Below are 22,918 nucleotides of genomic sequence, written 5' to 3'. Positions count from 1 at the left end.
GCTTTGTTTCTTTGGAATTCTTCTACCTCTTCTTGCATTGCGGATATCCAGTCAGGTTCAAGTAATGCTTCTTTGATCGTTCGGGGCTCAAACGAGGACATAAATGCTTCATAGTGGCAGTGATCAGATAAGTCCTTGGAAGATCGAGTCTGGATACCTGCGGATGGGTTGCCAATGATTTGACCTGGTGGGTGGTCCTTCGTCCATACATGTAGACGGGGTTGCAGATGATCAGCAGCTGCGGTAGAGGGAATGTCTTCGATATCAGAAGACTCTGCGGTTGGAGATGGCAGTTCCTCCTGGATTTGAGAACATCCTGCGGAATCATCTTGGATTGTTGGAGCAAGAATGGAATTTTCTTGAGCAGTTGGAAGAGGTTCCTCCTGGATTGCTGATGGGAGTTCCTCTGGAACCTGCGAAGGTTCCCCCTGGACTGCGGATGGGAGAGTGATAAACCTTGATTCGGTTCTTATGTCAATGTTCTCTATGTGTTCATCATCCGAATCCGAAGATACGTTTGATGGTAATGATTCTCTGCGGATGGGAACTTGAGCAACATCAAGTACTGGAATCTCGATGGTTGTTGCTTGATCCGGAGTAGAGCTTTCCCCCTCAACCGGAGAGGTGGAAGTATTGAGAGATGCTACTTCGGATAGCGATGGACCAGATACATCAGCGTGCTGCTGTTGAGCTTCCGGAGACACAAGAAATTCGGAAAGTTTCGCCGTTTCAACAGGGTCGAAAAGATCGTCATAATTGACTTCAACTAGATTTAATGGACCTGAAGAGGCAGGAATATCGCTTTCCATGATTGCTGTGGTTTCAGTGGATGGAGGGGCGTTGCGGATGTGAGAATCATCAAATTTCACATCGAAGCTTTCAATGATTAGCCTAGTACATCTGATGAGAACCCTGTAAGCAACTTTGTTAGTGGAATAGCCAAGGAAGATGCCTTCATCAGACTTCGGTGCAAACTTGTTAAGATGATCTCGGTTATTGATCACAAAACATCTACACCCAAAGATATGAAAGAAGCGGACATTTGGCTTTCGATTATTAAGGCCCTCATATGGTGTTTTGTTGAGACGTTTGCACACAATGCTTCGGTTTTGAACAAAGCATGCGGTGGCTACTGCTTCAGCCCAGAAGTAGAGAGGAAGGTGTGCGAAGTTGAGCATGGATCTTGCTGCTTCTACTTGAGTGCGATTCCTTTTCTCTACTACCCCATTTTGTTGCGGTGTATAAGGAGCTGAGAAGTTGTGAGTGATGCCTTTGGAAACCAAGAAACTATTGAGGAGATGATTAGTAAACTCGGTTCCATTATCACTACGGATACGTCTTACTGGCAGCTTGATCTGAAGCTCTATTTCCTTGATGAAATTGATGAGAATCTGCGGTGTTTCTGACTTGAGTCGAAGGAAGAAGACCCATGTGACGCGTGTAAAGTCATCTACAATAACCAGTATGTATTTCTTATGATGGAGACTGGCTACGGTGGATGGACCGTAGAGATCAATGTGCAAGAGCTCCAGTGGTTCAAAAATTGAAGAGTCAATCACCATAGGGTGACTTGCTTTGGATTGCTTTCCACATTCACAAGTCGGACAGAGAGTATCATTGCTGAATTTGAGAATAGGGAGACCTCTGACTAGTTCTCCGGTGACCAAATTGTTGATGTACCTGAAGTTGAGATGCGCTAGCTTGCGGTGCCATAGGCAGCTGACTTCGGATACGGCTTTGGATAGGAAACACAACTGCGGTCTGCCAATGATCAGAGAGACATCCAAAGGATACATGGTACCTTCGGATCTGGATTGGATCAGACACGTGTTCCTATCACTTGTCATTACATAGCAAAATTGATCATCAAATTCAACTCGATGTCCTGCCTTACATAGTTGGCCTACACTGATGAGATTGTGTTTAAGGATTTCTACATAAGCAACCTTCTGAATAGAGAAGTTCCCCGTAGTGAGAAGACCATAACCTCGGATGACTCCATTCGCATTGTTTCCGAATGTGACATTTCCACCATTGAGTATTGTCCTGAAATCCCGAAGGTATTCTAACCTTCCGGTCATGTGCAAGGAGCAGGCACTGTCAATTAACCATTCATCTTCTTGTTCCTCCTTGCACAAAGCCTGAGAATTACACGGTTAGTTTAGGCATCCAAACTAGTTTGGAGCCTGGGGCAATTGGTGAATTTCTGAATGATGCATGGACCGAGGTTGCAGGGACGGGTTTCTTGTCAACTCCTAATCCTAGTCCTGGATGTTTGTGCAGTTTTGGAGTGTTGTGTATTTTTGAAAAATTACGAGGTTTCTGACTCCGACTAGATTTGACATAGGATGAATCCTTTTGATAACTATACTGACATTTACAAATTGAGATTTTGTCTTTTGTTCTGACACCATGCTTGGTCAGCGGTCTAGAGGATGAGATGACTTGTGACCGGTCCGAGGTTGGTAATATCTGACATGACTGTTGTTGGGTTTAGAAAAAGTTTGTTTTTGAAAAGGTTTAGCACGTGCAGATCTTTGAGTCCTTTTTGGTGGATTTGGTAGAATACCCTTCTATTTGTTAAAATTTTGACGTGACTTTAAAAGTGTTGGAGTGGGTAAGATACCTTTCCATTTTGGATCATCTGAGGAATAGACCTGAAAACCATTGTTTCGAAAAGACTTTACATTCTTTTGGGTTGTGTCAAATGAATTAGGAATGACTGTTGAAACTCGACATTCCTTTTTGTGTGTTTTCTTGATGGGAGAGTTTTTCGTAAAGTAGTGTGAGAAAACAAATTTTTCTGGACTCTTGGACTTTGGAAATCTAACATGCTTCTTGTTTTTCGAAAAAGTTTGTCTATTTGTGCCTCGAGATCGAATTTCCTCTTTGAAAGCCTTTTTAGCTAAGGATTTTGGGGAACCGCAGTCTTTGTTGTTCAACTGCGGTTTCCTGGAACCCTTTAAAAATTTGAGAAAACGAGGGCTTGAGTCATCAGAACTTAAAGATTCAGGGATTTGAGAACATTGACCCACTTCAAAGTTTTCTATGGGTAATTCATGATGAATTGGTTGAAGAGTCGCTGAACTTTTGTTCGAGGACTACGGTAGGGATGATTTGACTACCGCAGAGTAAGTCTTAGTTGGGACTTCAGTGGGACTTTTGACTACAGTGTGGGACACTGTGGTCTGAGGGTAGAGATGGAAAGTCTTGCGAGACTGCCGGACCCTCAACAACAATTTCTTCATCAACTTCGGATGAGGTTTGAGAATTTGGATAGATGTTGCCACAGATAGGAGTTTGATCACTTATGTGACCTAAAACCTCAGGCACAAATTCCTCAATGACACAATTATTGCTTAGATTATGGAGTCTACCGAAGTGTGTTCTGATGTCTTCGGGAAAAGTCTTGTCATTGACTGGGAAATGAAATTCTCGGTCTGGAGGGACATACAGTCTATCTTTGTTAAACCAGGGTGAGGAATCCATTGCGGTAGGATATCCATTTGACCAACCCCAATTGTATGTATTGTCCACGGTTCCATTATTTACCAAATTTTCAATAGCTTCACTTTCATTGAACAATTTTTCGATTAAAGGATTTAAGCGTACAATTTCACTCTGAGCTAAATCTCTCTGGTTCAAAGCTATATCTAATTGTGTTTCACTCAACATTCTTGCATCTTTTTCTAACTCTAAGTCCTTTTCTAACATAGCCATTTTGAGTCTTTTGTTATCTAGTCGTCCTCTTACATGGAACATCTCTTGGGACGCAATGTTTTTCTCATATAAGGCTTTCTTATAGTCTGTAAGGACGGCAACACATGTGTCATTAAGATTATCTATGAAAGGTTTGTTGGGTTTTGGTACAATAGAACATCCTATGGTGCACATACAACCCTAAATACCTTGGATCTATGTTTTCACTAATTATACATGGAAATGGTTTCCAAGGTATTGAACCTATAGCTAGCATGCAATTGTCATACAAACTACATAAAATACTAGATATTGTAACATACCTTTTTGTGTGGCTGGAGGTCTTGATGTATTTGGCCTTAAGAACTTAGCCCCAATAGTGTGGAAGCCTCAAATGAAGTCACAACACATCAAGGACAAAGGTAGGACTTGAGAGAGAATCTCCATGCACTCTAAAACCTTCATGAACTCCAAGAACATGCACACACACTAGGGGGTGACTAGGGGTGGCGGTTTTAGGTCATAACATATGCATTTATATGTGTTGAATTCTAAGAGTCATGGGTATAATCCAAACCCATATCCATGGATTTTATGATCCATGGTTCATGTGGCCCAACTCTTTATGTATCCATACATAAACTTGGTCCAACATGGATCATAAGCCCAACACATATAAATATAACTAATTACCATAATTAGTCCCCATAGTTTTAATTAGTCTCTTTTGATCACTAAATTAATTCCAAATTAATTCTTGATCAATACTAATTAAAACATATGACTTCATATTAATATATTAGAACTTATAATATATTAATAAATCATATATAACCTCTTCTCTCAAAAGTCCATCCTAACAAATTGTCCTGATGATATGCAACCCAAATGGACCATGCTACTCTCGGGTCGAATACATACCAATAATATTTATGGGCTTAGACACCTAATCCAACAGTCTCCCACTTGGATAAGTCTAAAACTATTATTGCATATGACTCCAAAACCCGACTAGCAATCGTAGCTCTTAAAGCCGCTGTCGAACTCTGAACAAATCAATGACGCGTCCATTAGATAAGGGATCATATATTCCTCCATTCTAGATATCATATGGACTGAGACATGGATTATAATCATTCTCTATGTCCATTTGTTGTTTCCCGATTTCCGATTTATGACGACTGAGTAATTGAACAAATCAAATCAGTCCAGGCCCGGCCGAGCACTTACGTTTGTCATCACCAAATCATCGAGGGGCCCACATATCTTGCTTTTATCCCTCCAAGGGTAAAAGGAATGGATAAACTTTGACTCATATGCTTGTTCTACTACTTGTTGAATCATACACAAAGGCACGTTTTATAACATCGAGTTACCAAATGCGTTTATGTGCAATCAATGTATGACCAACTCATAGGCAACAAGTCATATCTCTAGGTTTGAAGAATATAAAATATTATCGTCTCATGATCACTCGTGATAAAATCCATGAAGTGAGTCAAATGAGCGTGGGTTTAATCCAATACTCGAATCCTTATTCCAGGAGTACTCATGAATGTTGTAGTAACTCTTACTATGTCCACTACCTTGGACATCTACAAACCCGATTCATGACAGTCTTGCCTTAATACCTACTTCCAATGTATTATCGACTGTGGATGGTTTGAATAACTTAGTTATTCAGAAAGAATAACCTAGCAATTCTGGAAGTCAAAACATGCAAAGTGAAACACAAGAATAATACTAATCACTCTATGGTCCCAAGCACCTTTGAGAGTAAATAAAACACCTTTTATTTAAACACCATATTGATTACTCATTATTCATTGTATAATGTTTCAAATAATCAACTTTATACTTGAATTAAAACAATAGTTGTCCCATGCTCCAAGCATGTAAACTATGTTTTCTAAACACTAGTCATGCCATACACCAAGTATGCACACTATGTTTAACTATGATCTTTACTTTGTGAAATAGATCAACTGAACATGATTCCAATGATGCCCATTTCACAATCCCAAATCCTCATTGTAAATGTAAGAATTCCAAATTCCTGCCATTTACCGAAATTTGATAGATTCTAAACTTACATGCATTGATCCTCTTGTAATGACTATGCACAAAGTCACAAAGACTTGTCAACAATCATTACAGGGTATTCCAATGGAGATCAATTCCATGGAAACGAAGTCTCACATTCAAAGTACATTCCTTTGAACATCCTTCTTGCATTAAGTTTTCTAATCTTACAACGAAATGAAGATCAACTTCCACCTATGGAAACCTTTCCAAATTCCCATTTTGACTATCACTTCTGAACAAGAGTTACCTCTTTTCCGAATATGTCAATATGGTCCTTCCAAAATTAACACTTATACTTCCAACTGTCCATGAGCAACCAATCTTTGGTAAACCTCAGATTGTCCTCGACAATTGCTTAATCATTTTAGTCATATCCAATTCTAGACTTTTCCCTTCTTAATGCCCTGAGCATTTGGAAAATTTAGAAAGGATAAATATTACAGCACACGTAATCAATCCTATATCCGAAGCATATGGGACACGATTCATGATGACTCTTTTGCTACAATATTTTTTATTTGCCATGTTCTCAAAATTTGACTATGAAGAGGAATGACGTAATCATAATCGAATTTTGAGAACGCAATATATATAGAGTTTCCTTATGTTTGGCCATTCCAACATAAAATTCATATATATATCCTTGACTAAAGATGATCAAAATCTCAATCTAAGCTTTTAGAATTGAAATGAAGTATAATTTCCTCTCCCTTAATTATAGCAAAACAACTTTTCCCAATTGAAACCTTTTGTTTTCTAAAATTAACGCTTAACATAATGATCATGCTCCCACTTACATGATATTATTAGTATATCACTTATGCTCCCACTAGCTTTGACATGTATCCAGAAATCAGTTGGACTTCTAGAAATCAATACTTTGTTACCAAAGTTCAGACTTCTGATACAAGATGCTTTGATAAAACTTTATCAAAATCATACACCTTTCCTTAGATAGCTCATATGTGTGTCTAAACAATTTTAGAACTATGAAAAGGGATGCCGTAATCATAGTCTCAATTGTTTAGACCTTTGCCACTTCTCACAAGTCCATGTTAGTGTGCCGGTTAACCACACACACTCCACTAACGACTTTAAGAATGCAAATAACACAATTGCTATCTACTTGAAATCTACTTAGTGAAAGCGTTTCCTCACCATTATTTTCATGAATCGGAGAGAAACCTTATGACACTTAGATTTTATGGTGAATGAGTTCCTATCCATGTGAATTTGTCAAAACCATAATCACAAGATAAGGTTAGTGACAAATCCAAACTCATATGGACCGAACTTGTGCAATCTTAATTTCTTGCCACTTGGCAGCACAAGGGCCTGCCATTGCTTCCAAGTTGTTATGCACCCAATGCAAAACCAACTTTAACTGGAATGGGCACAGAAACAGGAATATGTTAACATGATAGGTTATAAACCTCAAGTCGTGTGCTAGTGATAAACTACATGTTTTATTCCTGATTAGATCTTGAAACTCTTTCAGGATCTTTTAGACTCCTACTATCCTCTTGACATATAAGACTCTCTTGCCAAGAACCATTCCTTGACAAACAAATATTCAAGGGATAGTGCGGATTCTTATCAAGACAAACACTTCACACAATTGGCCTTAGTTGGTCTTTGTTTTATCCAAAACATCACAACTTACCAATTTCAAATGTACAAGAGTAGGACATCTTTTACTCTTACATTTGACTAGTGTTAATAATCCTTCTTTAAGATGTGTCACTCAAGTTGCAATCTTGGAGTATGACTCTAAGACTTGTTTAGAAACGAAGTATGACTCATCTTCTTGATCTAACCATTCCTACAATTCAAGATTCCTCTTCTTAGTCATAAGAATGCACTAAGATGTCCTTAGAGGACTAACTGTGATATGGTTTCTTAATCATTAAGATGATCACAAACATGATACTAAAGTACTCTCCCATCTTTTCAGATTTGAGAAACTTTTATCTTTCTGCCTAATTTGATTCTTCTCATTCGTTCTGCCATACATTGAAACTTTTGCAATGTTTCAGAATTATACTTAAACTTGTAAGTATAACCATATTTACTAAACCTTAGTAAATCATGACGAATAGGCTTATCGATCTTTGTGGTGGACTTGACCAGTGCACAAGAATGTGTACTCGATCCCTTAGTCCTTCACTTGACTCACATATACATGTAAACAAGGAATTAGTCTTAATTTTCCAAAGTTTAAAATTCTCATTCTTCATACAACTTGCATGATTCCAAGTTTCTACCCTACTGAAACGTGGGTGATGAGAATCTTTCCTTATTTGGTAAATTATGACACTACCACAGTCGAAAGAATCAAATCCATTTTCCAATATTGCTATCAATGGAAACATATAAACAAAAATTTCTCACAAATGCCACTGTAAGGATATTTTAAAATAAAAAACTTTTCTTTTATTTTAGAACTTTGCGGAAAAACGTATCCTTACAATGCAAATGCATGTGAAAAACTATGTTGTTATGTATTCCTAAGCAATCTATCACAACTCTTTAAGTAACAACTCAAAATTTTTCCTTTAAGCTTCCTCTTCACTTTGATTCTTAAAACATCAAAATGTGATCTAGTCACACCATGTAATAAGAATCTCCAAATAGGAACTTAATAGAGTTAGATAGTGGACTTTACCTGAAGTGGAGTCAAAACTTTTGACTTTACCATCCTTATAGACTATCAGGTAAATTTGGCCAGCTTCGCAACCAACGTCCCTTCCTTTGGAAATAGAAACCTATGGACTCTTTGGGAATGGTACACGGGACTATCTCAGATTTAGCCTTTCTCTTTACCATTTGGTCAACCGAGTTGACAATGGTCGATCCCTTTCCATTGGGAAGAGAAAGTTTTTCTAGATTTCCAATGTTACCATTATCAATGTCCTTGGAAGTTTGGGAAGTTGATCTTCCAATCAAATTTGCTTTACCAGTGCTCCAAATCATTGCTGATTCAGCAGCATCAAGCAAATGGGTAAGATCATTAAGGGTCATGTCATGGTCTGTCATATAGTAGCTCTAAAGGAACTCACTATGTGACTTAGAAAGTGATTGAAGAAACAAGTTAACAATCAACTTCCTCAAGACCTTGACACCCAACTCTCCCGGGTTGTAAATATGTGACTTCATCTCCAAGATGTGAGCACACATAGACTTTGCTTGCCAATAGGGCTTGAGTGACCTTGAACTTGTGGGTTAGGGAGAATAATTGGAGGAGGTAGGGAAACAGATTTGGGAAGATCATAGTTGTCTGAACCAGACATCTAAGATGGGAGATATTCAAGTTAGTTGATTTAAGTCCTTAATATAACACCCAATATGAAATATTAAGGCTAGGACCCAACACAATATTTTACAACTTGGAAGAGGGATGCCGTAATCCAAGCTATAAAATATTTAAAGGTAGGCGAATGACGATTCACCAATTTCCACCATGAAAAACGAAATAATTTATTAGGTTTTAATTGGTTTTAAAACTCCTAGATCTTTTCAGATTCATTGAACTTTTCAATGGCATGTTTCAATCTCGATTGTGCCCTCTCAAATTTTGTGACTGGGATGCCGAGGATCACAAAACAAGGTGTGAATAACCATGCAAATTCACTTGGTACCCTTAATATTATCACCTAATCGATGTGCCTGTTAACCACACACACTCCACCGATCTATAATAAACATTAAGTTACCCTTCGCCACTCTTACTAGTCCATGTTAGTGTGCCGGTTAACCACACACACTCCACTAACGACTTGGTAAGGTACAAAGTGTAAATTTCATGGGTTAGCACCAAATTCACATTTTTCCTAAGTAACTAAGATTGGGAATTTATAAGTGTTTAGTTACTTAGTATTTATCATTAATACTTTTAATGAAGGGAGAATTATAGTCCTGTCAAACCCGTTTGGGTAACGACCCTCCACCAGTCAAGGAAGCGGTGGGTGAGAGTGGACACCCATTAAACTGCCATTTTATAGGCAGTAACCTTATACCCCCCTTATAGACCGGCTTCGTGAATGAGGCCTACTAACGGTAAGACTAACTTTTACTCTTATACATATATATAAATATTAAACCTATAATATTATAATAGTATAAGGGTTGAATTTTAAACTATTAAAATTCTAAGGGTTTAACTTGGAACTAAAGTATTCATGGGGGGAAACTTTACAAATTCCAAAACTTGAGGGCAAGTTTTGAACAACTCAAAAACCTTTTCAATTCCATAACTTATGAATTTAAAGTAGTTTTAATGAAAACTCTTCAAGTTCCATAACTTGAGGACAAGTTATGGAAGACTTTAAAAACATTTAAGGAAAAAATAAACTATTCATTTTCATAACCTATGAGTTTAAAGTAGTTTAATGAATAAACTCTTCAAGTTCCATAACTTGAGAACAAGTTATGGAAGACTTTAAAATCATTCAAGAAAATAAGACTCTTCATTTTTCCTAACTTATGGAAATCTTATGAGTTTTAAAGAATCATAAATGTGACTTTTCATATAAATTGAGGTCAAGTTACAAAAACACATTTCATAAGAAACTTTAAGATTAATATGGATTGAAAACAAATTATCACATAACTTTTCTATTAATCTAAACTAACTCATAAGAACAAGATAATTCAAGTCAAACAATTTTCATGAAATTAGACTAACCATTAAACTAATACAAAACATGAATTTGTTGACAATTATCTTTGAAATTGGTTTAGCATGAACATTACCACATCAAAAACAGGTTTACAAGACCAAAAAGAGCTTAGGGTAATGTTTCTAGTCCAATTCCAGCCTTAAAAGTCGAAAATATGCTGTCAGGGGGTCCAACTCGTCGAGTGCATGAACCAAATCGACGAGTTGGATGAATTTCTTCATGGACTCGGCGAGTCCATCAGTGGACTCGTTGAGTCCAGCACTCAGACAGCCAAAATTTTCGATTTTTCCAGCCATTTCAGCAAGTATAACGTGAAAACAAGCCTTGGCTCTGATACCACTGTTGGGTTTTGGTACAATACAATATCCTATGGTGCACATACAACCCTAAATACCCTGGATCTATGTTTTCACTAATTATACATGCAAATGGTTTCCAAGGTATTGAACCTATAGCTAGCATGCAATTGTCATACAAACTACATAAAATACTAGATATTGTAACATACCTTTTTGTGTGGCGGGAGGTCTTGATGTATTTGGCCTTAAGAACTTAGCCCAAATAGTGTGGAAGCCTCAAATGAAGTCACAACACATCAAGGAAAAAGGTAGGACATGAGAGAGAATCTCCATGCACTCTAAAACCTTCATGAACTCCAAGAACATGCACACACACTAGGGGGTGACTAGGGGTGGCAGTTTTAGGTCATAACATATGCATTTATATGTGTTGAATTCTAAGAGTCATGGGTATAACCCAAACCCATATCCATGGATTTTATGATCCATGGTTCATGTGGCCCAACTCTTTATGTATCCATACATAAACTTGGTCCAACATGGATCATAAGCCCAACACATATAAATATAACTAATTACCATAATTAGACCCCATAGTTTTAATTAGTCTCTTTTGATCACTAAATTAATTCCAAATTAATTCTTGATCAATACTAATTAAAACATATGACTTCATATTAATATATTAGAACTTATAATATATTGATAAATAATATATAACCTCTTCTCTCAAAAGTCCATCCTAACAAATTGTCCTGATGATATGCAACCCAAATGGACCATGCTACTCTCGGGTCGAATACATACCAATAATAGTTATGGGCTTAGACACCTAATCCAATAAGGTTGACAGTCATCCATGCTATAGTTTAGAGTTTGAATCATGAGTTTTACCTGTTCGACGATGCTTAGAGTTCCATCCTTTGCCATGTAGCAGTAGTTCTTTTCCAGATTGGTAGACTCATCATCATCCGCAGTTTCCAGCATGCAGATTTTCCCTTTTTCTTTGATACTGCTGATGGCTTCATCTTCATCTCTAGATGACCAAACTTGGTGGTCTCTTTTGACATGAGCTACGTATGCCCTTGCCTTTTCCTTATCTTCCAACTCTTGAGTCATTCTAAGGTAGAATGCTTTGTCTCTTACTACATTGGCCTTACAGTCTCTTACAAAATGATTCTCTTTGTTGCATTTGTGACAAATGACAACATCAGTTTTGTCTTCTGAAGGAGTACCGGAGTCAGTAGTTTAAGTAGACTGCGGTGCCTCCTTTGGTTGAGTATTTTGAGATTGCGGTGGTGGATGAGAATTTTTGGGATAACGAGAATGATTATTCTGTGGATTGAAGTTAGGGTTGAATGGAGGTTTGTTGAACTGCTGATTCTTGCGAAAGGAAGGAGGTGATAGACGGTTGAACTGTTGGCTAACTAGAGCAATAGGCTTCTGAAATTGTTCTTCATCATCATACTCTGAATCAGCTTCGTATGATTGCGGTGGAGTGTCATACGAGGGAGAGTAGGATTGATTGAGTGGGGCTTGTGCTATGAGAGCAAGTGGTCCTCCGAAGTCAGCACAGTCTTTGAGTACGGTGGATTCTTGTGCTTGCAATTCTCCATAGAGCTTGTAGAGAGACAAAGAGTGAATCTTTCTATCGCCTTGGAATATCATCTTAGCCGTAGTCCAATGTCTTCCTAAGCCATTGAGAAATTGAAGATTTGTTTCATGGTTACTGCGGATGGTGCCCACATTGGATAACTTGGTGACTATCAGGTTGAACCTTTTGAAAGAGTCTTCCAAACTTTCGCCGGTATGAGCTTTGAAGTTGTTGAACTCATTGAGTGCGGTTGTAAGCTTCTTCTCTTGTTCTTATTCTGAGCCTTCGTATAAATTCTTGAGAACTTCCCAGATCTCTTTTGCTGATTTGCAATTTATGATAATATCGAAGTTGTCAGGAGCAACTCCACAAGAAATTTCATAAAAAGCAACAGCATTATTTTCCATTATATCGAGATCATCCTTGGAGGGATGACTCATGACAGGTTGACCTCCTCCTAGTCTGGCTGTAGCGCCGTTAGTTTGGACTGGTGTAAGAACTGGGACATGTGGTCCTTCTTCTGTGGATCGCCATACATCTCTACCAAGTCTCCTTAAGTATCTTTCCATCCTTTGTGACCAGTGATGAGATTCATTTGCTACCAGTATTGGGGCTCGATTAGAACCACCAACACTGTTGGATACATTCATAGATAACGATTGTGCCATATTTCGTTTTTAATTTTTTTTTAAGAAATGAGCTTCAGTGGTATAGAAGGCCTTTTGAAAATCAGAGTTCCGTTTTTCAAAAAGCAACCACTATGGCTCTGATACCAATTGTTGAGAGAAAAACTTTGAGACACACTTGAACAAACGTTAGAACAAGTATATTGCGGAATAGTTAATCTCGAAGGATCTAAAAGCTCAACAATAATATTAATAAGTTAGAGTTAGATAGTTAGAGAGTTAGTTGCGGAAAAGTAAAGAAATAGAAATGACAACAATTGTTATATCAAGTATACACATAAGTTGATTCATAACAAGGAATGCATTCAAATCAAGTTAATAAGGAAGATCAAACTTAGTGATTAAGTCACAAGAGACTTGCTCCAAGGAGAGATTCTAATCAGTTATATGCTAGTAAGATTTGAGAGTAAGAAGTGATGCGTAATATAGAGAGATAGAAAAGATATCTTCAGAGTTGTTATTGGATAAGAACGAATGAGCCCTATTTATAGAGTCTCAGGAAATACACTAGATTACGTCTCTAAGAGTAGCCATGCAAGGCATACTGGACAATAGAGAGTTTTACAGAAAATAGAAAAAGTAAAGTACTCTAGTAAAAGTGACTACGGTTGATTATGACTCCGGATGCGGTTGCTGATGAGGGAGCTTGAATGCGGGTGCTTGTAGGCTGCGATAGCTGAAGTTCAAGAGGGTCACTTTTCATGATTCAACAGTAGTAAACAAGCAACAACATCATCCATTGCATTAATAATATAATTTAATACAAGTGTGTTCTGATGAGCTTTATAGACACCAAAAATATAAATCAAAATAAAAGATGAGTCTTGAACGAGCTCCATCTTCTGAAAACCTGGCACCGGTACCTGTCTACTGGTGACCTGAGAATACAAGTTATTTTGAAAGAGTTGATCAACTTTAAAGCTGGTGAGATCATAAGTATTTTAGTGTCATTGTTTGTATGAAAGTGTTTGTAAGTACTTGATGTATAAGTTTGTAAATGTTTGTAGATGTTTGAATCTCCTAGAAAATCCTATATTTCATACTAAACGTAGCCTTCTACCAAGGCATCAACTGTCCTGCATGTTTGTTTCTTGTAAAAGTGTGTATTTTCCCAAGTATGACTATCATTAACCAAAAATATAGCTTTACATTACCGTTCATTGTGTGAAGATCACAAAGTGAATGCAATGGGGAAATAATAAAGTACTGTAGTGTTGTATTAAGTAACTACTGCTGTACAAATTACCTTAAACCAATATTTTATTTAAAGTAACTAGTGATATGCATGTGCCATACTACCGACTATAAACACGACGATGAAAGACGTCGGAAGAAATGACATTTGGCACCAGTAGACTTGCAAGTCCCACTGTAGCGAGCAGCAAGGTGTAGGATAGTCAATCCAGTATAGATCTATACACAAATTCAATGCTCCCCATTTAAGGAGATTCTGGATACAAAACGAGCCATGACAGGTGATGCCATGCCCCGTTACGTGGCTCACATAACTGTTGTAATGTTCTTGTATATGTATTGTATGTACTAGCTATATTGTATGTTCTCTCTGTCTAGTGTGTCTGTATGTTCTCTCTGTATGTTATCATTTGTTTCTCGTTATAGTATTCTCTATCTGTATGTTATGTTTGTTTCTCATCATAGTATGTATTGACTCATGTATGAACTGACTCATTGTATGTTTCATTGTTCTAGTAATAGTCTTTTAACTTCCTAAACTATACCTATTATAGTTTACTAGTAATGTTGTTTGTATGAATGAACATGTTTCTATACGTTTGCTACCCAAAGGTATTGAAATGAAAGAAGGAGCTTTTATATCTATATACATATACATGATATATAACTAGGATTCAAACGACCTTCGGACAAACAACCGATACCCTAAGTCCACAACCAAACATGGAACATGAGGTAAGGTGAGCTATCAGTCCTAAGTCTTTTCAATCCTACTTATATAACTATATCTATATAGATACACATTTAACAAAGTATAAGTTTAAAAGAGTTTAATAAAAGTATTTAACATGTAAAAGTATTTAATAACCATTTGAAGTAGTTTTGTTTGATAAAACAACTAATTGAACAACAAATCCTTTGTTTGGTAGTTATTAATCACATGTGGTTGATATAATAACTATAATGTTTCAACTTGTATTCCCCTCCCCCATAAAAGCATTTAAAATCATTTAAAAGATAGATTAAGAGGATGTGAACTCACCTGCAGTGAGTAACTCGAATGAAAGATTGATATAGGATTGTTGGTTGTCAATTGGAGTCTTGAGCACAAACGAATCCTATTGAACATATAATTACACATATATGAATACATTTAATGTATATATCCACTAATGGTGATAGGGACATGCCTTAAGGACATAGAAACACTTAGCATTAAGTGTTACCAGCACCTCGGGTTGCACCTAAGGGGTGTGTGGCCCTATATTGGAGTGTAAGGCCACAAAAACATGGGTTTTGTGTGTGTGCGGTCAGAGTGAGCGGCCAAGTGTGTGCTGCCATGGAGTGTGCGGTCGCACACTCCTAAGGAAAATGGTCAAAAACATGCTTTTAAGGTTGTATCTTGTATCCCTTAAGTGTGTTTGATTGTTTGCTAGCATACTAGTCGATTTTGGGGCCTTAAAGCACCAAATTAAGGGGTGTACGGCCACATGAGTGTGTGCGACCGCACACTCCTTGCAGATCAAGTTCTGGACGTTTTCTATGGTTCAAATCTAGCAAAGAACATGTAGGAGTAGGATACTTACAATGTATAAGTGTATGGGGGTGTTTTGGAGCTCAAGAACTTAGTAGGTGTTATTGGTGTTCTTGAAGAACACTTGAAGATCTAAACAAAAGGAGTAATTTCATGGATGAAATCATCTGTTGTTACTTAGAAAGTGTATTGAATCAACTTAACATAAGGAGAAACACTTACCACTTGAAGATCTATAAGAAATTTCGGATGATAGTTGAGAGAGAAGTGTGTTTCTTGGATTAGGAGTGTGAAAAGAGTCTAAGGAAGGATGAGTTCTATCATATACATTTGTGTGTGCTGCCAGGAGGGTGTGTGCGACCGCACACCCAAGTGTGCGGCTGTACACTCCTAATGTGGGAGTGTTTGGCCACTTTTTGCGTATGGTGAACTTGCGGAACACAAATCCAAACTTCTAACTTGCATCAGCTTGGTTTAGATCACCCAAATGACCCAAAACAAAGCTAGAAAATAATAAAAACGAGTGTAACTTTAATTGATTTGAATAATAGCACTTAGATGAAAATTTCGGGTTGTCACATCAGCCCCCCGTTAGAGAGAATTTCGTCCCAAAATTAGAGTTTAACAAATAAGCTATATAACACTAAACGAAAAGATGAGGATATTTCAGTTTCATTTGATCCTCTTGTTCCCAAGTGAATTCAGGTCCTCGCTTGGCGTTCCAGCAAACCTTCACTATCAGGATACGGCTTTGCTTCGTTTGCTTGACCTCTCGGTCCATGATCTCTAAAGGTTATTCCACGAAGATGAGGCTCTCGTTGATCTCGATCTCGTCGAGTGGGATTACAAGAGTCTCGTCGGACAGACACTTTTTCAAGTTTCAGACGTGGAAAGTAGAATGCACGTTACTAAGCTCGCGGGGTAAGTTGAGTTTGTAAGCTACAGGGCCTATTCTGGCGAGAATCTCAAAAGGCCCTATGTATCTTGGATTGAGCTTCCCATGCTTTCCGAAGCGTATCATACCCTTCCAGGGTGAGACTTTCAAAAGAACGCGGTCTCCCACCTGAAATTCCAAAGGTTTCCTTCGTTTGTCTGCGTAGCTTTTCTGTCGGTCTCTAGAGGCTTTCAATCGTTCACGAATCTGAACGATCTTCTCTGTCATTTCCCGAATGATTTCCTGACCTGTGAAAGTGCTACCAGGAACTCATCCTTTAGCTAACTGCGTGTCGCCCACCTCAGCCCAGCACAGAGGGGATCTGCGCTTTCGGCCATAGAGGGCCTCGAATGGAGCAGCCTTTATGCTCGTGTGATAACTGTTGTTGTAGGAAAACTCGACAAGGGGAAAATTAGTATCCCATTCCTTTCCAAAGTCGATCACACAGGCTCGGAACATTTCCTACAAGGTTTGGATAGTTCTCTCACTTTGTCCGTCGGTCTGTGGATGGTAGGCTGTACTCATGTCCAGCCTAGTTGCTAGGGAACTTTGTAGTGACTGCCAGAACCTCGAAGTGAACCTACTATCTCTATCGGAGATAATAGATATAGGAACACCATGCAGTCGTACGATCTCCCTAATGTAGGTTCTTGTTAGCTTCTTCATCTTGTCTGTTTCTTTGATAGGCAGGATGTAAGCGGACTTGGTTAACCTGTCTACGATCACCCAAATGGTATCGAGACCACCTGTTGTCTTGGGCAACTTGGTTATGAAGTCCATTGTGATTCGCTCCCACTTCCATTCGGGGATCTCTGGCTGTTGTAGTAGACCTGAGAGTTTCTGGTATTCGACCTTGACCTTGGCATAAGTAAGGCATTTACTCACGAAGGTAGCAATCTCTGCTTTCATGTTAGGCCACCAGTATAACTTTTTAAGATCCAGATACATCTTATATGAACTCGGGTGGACGGAATATCGAGTGTTGTGCGCCTCGGTCATGACCAAGTCTCTGAAACCACCGTGTTTCGGTGTCCAGATCCGATCCATGAGATAATAAGCTCCGCCACCCTTGACTTCCAAGTAGTTATCCATCCCTCTCAGGGATTCACCCGCCACATTTTCAGGTTTCAAAGCGTCGAGCTGAGCCTCCTTAATTTATGTGGACAAGTGTGAATGGATAGTCATAGGCAAAGATTTGACTCTACGACCAGAGTATTCTTTCCGACTTAGGGCGTCAGCTACTACATTGGCTTTACCCGGGTGATAACGAATTTCGCATTCGTAGTCACTGAGTAGCTCGACCCACCGTCGTTGTCTCATGTTGAGCTCCTTCTGGTCAAATATATGTTGTAGGCTTTTGTCGTCTGTAAAGATCGTGCTCTTTGTACCGTATAGGTAGTGTCTCCAGATCTTCACAGCAAACACAACTGCTCCTAGCTCAAGATCATGTGTGGTGTAGTTGACTTCGTGGGTCTTCATCTGTCTCGAGGCGTAGGCGATGACCTTACCTCGCTGCATCAGAACACAGCCGACCCCCTGATTTGGGAGGGATAGTATTGGCGCGGTACATAAGGCTCGCTTGAGCGTTTGGAACACTTTCTCCTGTTTCTCTTTCCAGTCAAAGGCCACGCCCTTCTGGGTCAAAGTGGTAAGGGGTTTCGTAATTCGGGAGAAGTTCTGTATGACCCTGCGATAGTAGCCAGCGAGGCCTAGAAATTGACGAATTTCGGTAGGCGTCTTCGGTGCTGACCAACTCTCAATGGCTTTGATTTTGGAAGGGTCCACGTGTATTCCCTCTTCGCTAACCACGTGCCCTAAGAATTCGACTCTTCGGATCCAAAATTTGCATTTCGAGAACTTCGCATAGAGCTTCTCCGAACGCAACGTTTCTAAGACTAGTCGCAGATGTTGACTATGCTCCTCCTTACTACGAGAGTAGATAAATATGTCATCGATGAAGACGATGACTGATCCAAGTAAGGACGACACACCCTATTCATTAAATCCATGAATACTGCGGGCGAGTTTGTTAATCCGAACGACATCACTACGAATTCGTAGTGCCCATAACGAGTTCGGAAGGCTGTCTTCAGAACATCCTCCCCTAGCACTCGTAGTTGGTGATATCCGGATCTTAGATCGATTTTTGAAAAGAAATTCGCCCCTTGCAGTTGATCAAATAAATCGTCTATGCGAGGCAGAGGGTAACGATTTTTGATGGTTAGCTTGTTGAGCTCCCTGTAGTCGATGCACATGCGAAACGATCCGTCTTTCTTCTCGACGAACAAGACTGGAGCTCCCCATGGCGAGAAGCTTGGTCTTATAAAACCCTTGCTGAGCAGTTCGTTAAGTTGACCGGACAGTTCTTGCATCTCTGCAGGTGCTAGACGATAGAGTGATTTGGCTACTGGGGTAGCCCCTTGAACTAAGTCGATTCTGAACTCGACTTCACGTTGCGAAGGTAGTCCTGGGAGTTCTTCTGGAAAGATATCGGGAAAATCTTGTACTACTGGAATGTTCTTAATGTCTTTCGTTTCTTGGCTCACATCTACAACATGAGCAAGGAATGCGCGACATTCCTTTTGCAATAATTTCTGGGCTTGAATGCTTGAGATGATACGAAGGTTCGTGCCGGGTTTGTCGACATAGACTACCAGAGTTTCGCCAGACGGCAGATTAAGGCGAACAGCCTTTTCATAACACATGATGTCGGCACGATGAAGACTCAACCAATCCATGCCGATAATGATGTCGAAACTTTTAATTGAGACCGGCATGAGGTCGATCGAAAATGAATGGCTATCTAGAGTTAAGGTACATCCTATGTATATACTGCTAGTGCTCTCTGTCTTTCCATTAGCCATTTCAACAGTGAACGGTTCTTTAAGTACTCGTGATTTTTGCTTAAGTAAATGAGCAAATTTTTGGTTCATGAAACTCCTCTCCGCTCCACTATCAAATAGTATGCATGCATAAGAGTTATCGAGGAGAAACGTACCAGTGACCACTGTGGGGTCGGCACCCGCTTCCTCGTGGCCTATGGCCAGAACCCTTCCCACTCCACCGGTATTCCCTGCCTTAGGGAAGTTCCCCTTATAGTGGCCCACCTCGCCATAACCGTAGCAAGCTTGGCCCACACCAGTGTCGGGGACTTGGTTGATTGGCCTCGTCAGAGCTTTGCAGAAACGGGCAGTGTGCCCCTTCCTGTTGCAGTTTGAACACTGCATTTCTCGGTAGGCTCCGATGTGGTGGAAGTTGCATTTGTTGCACTTAGGCAAACATCCAGCATACTGCTTCACCGGAGCAGCTGCGGCAGGTGCTATCGTAGCATGAACTGCCATGACCTGCTGCTTTTTGGCAGCTTTCTTCTTCTTCTTCTTGTCATCCCAGAACTTCCGCTTGTTGTCAGCGGTTTTGGAGGGTTCTGAGATGGCTAGGGTTGTTGTTGACGATGGGGTAGGGACCCCATGGTCAATAAGTCGCTGTGCCAACCGCTTGGCACTATCGAATGTAGTGGGGTTTGAAGCCAAGACATTCCCCTGGAATGGAGGCACCAGCCCCCAGATGTACCTCTCTATATTCTTTCCCTGTGTATGAACCATGTTGGGATAGAGGGCCACCAGCTCGCAGAATCTGGCGGTATAGGTCACTATATCAGAGCCTTTCATGGTTAGGCTCCACAGTTCTTGCTCCAGTTTCTGGATTTCGCCCCTCGGGCAGTATTCTTCAATCATTAGGTCTCGCAGAGCTTCCCAGCCCATGACATTTGCCACTATAAGAGATAGTGACTTGACATGGCTATTCCACCATGTCAGGGCTTTTGCCTCGAAGGTGCACACAACAAATTTGACTTTGCTTCCTTCCAGGCATGAGCATATCTCGAAGATCGACTATGTCCTTTCGAACCATTGTGAGAGGGCAATGACTCCGCCAGTCCCTTTAGAGGACAGTGACTTGCAGTTGGTGAAGTCCTTGTAGGAGCAATCTCTCGAGCGTACGGGGGCTTCACCGTGAGTAGAATGAACAGGCGTTCCACCTCCGGTGGCACTTGAAGAATGATATTGAGCCATGGCTGTTGCCACAGCCACAGCCACTGCATCATTTAGAGCTGGCGTATCGATTTGAGGAGTAGGTGGTGTTGAAGTTACCGGAGGATTACGTCTCGTTGATCGGCGTGGAGGCATCTTTTAACTGTAAGTTTACAAAGATGATAATATTGGTAAGAATTTAATAGGGAGAATTTGATGAGAATGACTCATGGACTAACTCTCCTAGAAGTAGGTCTTACATTAAACCAAGATGGGAAAATTTTTACAGAACTACGACCCAATCAAGACCTAACAGATCCAAAGTTATCACAACGATAGGAAATTAAACTAGAGTTTTTACATAAACTAAGTTATATCCAAAAGAGAAAGTCGAGAAGACTCTATCTGCGATGAGAACTACTAGAGTAAGTTCTTGATTCTGACAGAAGGCGTTCTATGTCCCTCATGCGCCTTTCGGATCTTACTTGCCGAGCTCGAAGTTCCAGGACTTCGGCTTGGGTTTCAGCAAGTTCTCTCTGCAGAGCTGCATTCTGGTTCTGAGTCCTTTCACGAGCAGACTCCAGCTGACGAATGCGGACGGTGTTGAATCCAGTTTCAGCATCAACTTGCAGGATTTGATGGATAGCCGCTCTACCTTGCTCATCAGTACGAGCAACCCTGCAGACTAGAATAGGCAAGATTCTGTCTGCTGATCCTCCCTCGCTCAAGTCATAGAAGCTTTGATCTCCGTTGTAAGGTAACGGATGACCTTGCTCGTGACTCCATCTGTTCAAGTTTGTTGCCCACAGAGGTGTGGGGCCTTGAAATACTGGACGAGGGTTAGGATTTTGGTTTCGGTTTTGAGCCACTAGGGGTAAGTTGTTGACTTCTGGATCTGAGTCAGAACCATCAGAAAAGCCTTCAGCTTGGTGATCATCCAAAGGGATTGGATGATCATCTTCTGGCTCTTCTCCCAGCCATCCTGCATTGCCGTTGTTGGGATAGTACGTGTCTCCGGGAAGATGGAATCCATCCATGATATCTACGCGAGAAAAGGGGTAAAGAAATAATTAATAAATGAACTAACTAGATAATTATAAGATGATCTTTATTAGTTACTTCAATACTTGCTTAATGCATACTAGTTATATGTAATCAAAACGGGATAGACCTGCGAATAAGTGATCCTAACTCCAAATCCACAACCAAACAAGGAACAGGAAGAAAAGCAAAGATCACAGATTCTAAGTCTATGACATCCTAGTCATATATAACCTTAGCGTATCCACTTAGCAATTATTGACCTACTAATAAAAACCTTTAATTCTTAGATAAGTAATTATAGTAACACAAAATACTCCTATAGTATTTTAAGTTTATGTTCTGTTCTAATGTTTTCATTGTAGTATTGTTGGTAAGTTTTTAGACTTGTTGCAACCTCACAACCACCCTTAGGCACATGCTAGTCACTCCTCGGATAATATAGTTGATCAGGCTATATCTTCCCAGGGTTGACTATATGTCTCTAAGTCTGATTGTGTTGTCCAACAATCGTAATACTTTTGTTCTGTCCTAGTGGCACTGATTTTAGTATGAATGCAGGTATGTATACTTGGTTAAATATTTTATTATTTAAAAGTATAAACTCTTGGTCAGAGTATTTTAATCCTGTTGTGTTTATAGTTTGTATATCTTTTATGGGTTGATACACTCGATTCACTATAAATAATGCTCTGATACCAATCTGTCACACCCCAAAACCGGAACGATGGAAACGTTCCGGGGTGGAGGTCGTCATGTACAGTATCACAACAATGCATAGTAGTAAACAAGCAACAACATCATCCATTACATTAATAATATAATTTAATACAAGTGTGTTCTGATGAGCTTTATAGACACCAAAAATATAAATCAAAATAAAAGATGAGTCTTAAACGAGCTCCATCTTCTCAAAACCTGGCACCGGTACTTGTCTACTGGTGACCTAAGAATACAAGTTATTTTGAAAGAGTTGATCAACTTTAAAGCTGGTGAGATCATAAGTATTTTAGTGTCATTGTTTGTATGAAAGTGTTTGTAAGTACTTGATGTATAAGTTTGTAAATGTTTGTAAATGTTTGAATCTCCTAGAAAATCCTATATTTCCTACTAAACGTAGCCTTCTACCAAGGCATCAACTGTCC

The sequence above is a fragment of the Lactuca virosa genome, chromosome 3 (assembly GCF_052849685.1).
Source record: "Lactuca virosa cultivar CGN04683 chromosome 3, Lactuca_virosa_CGN04683_v6, whole genome shotgun sequence".
NCBI lineage: Eukaryota > Viridiplantae > Streptophyta > Magnoliopsida > Asterales > Asteraceae > Lactuca > Lactuca virosa.
This window is presented reverse-complemented; position numbering follows the sequence as displayed.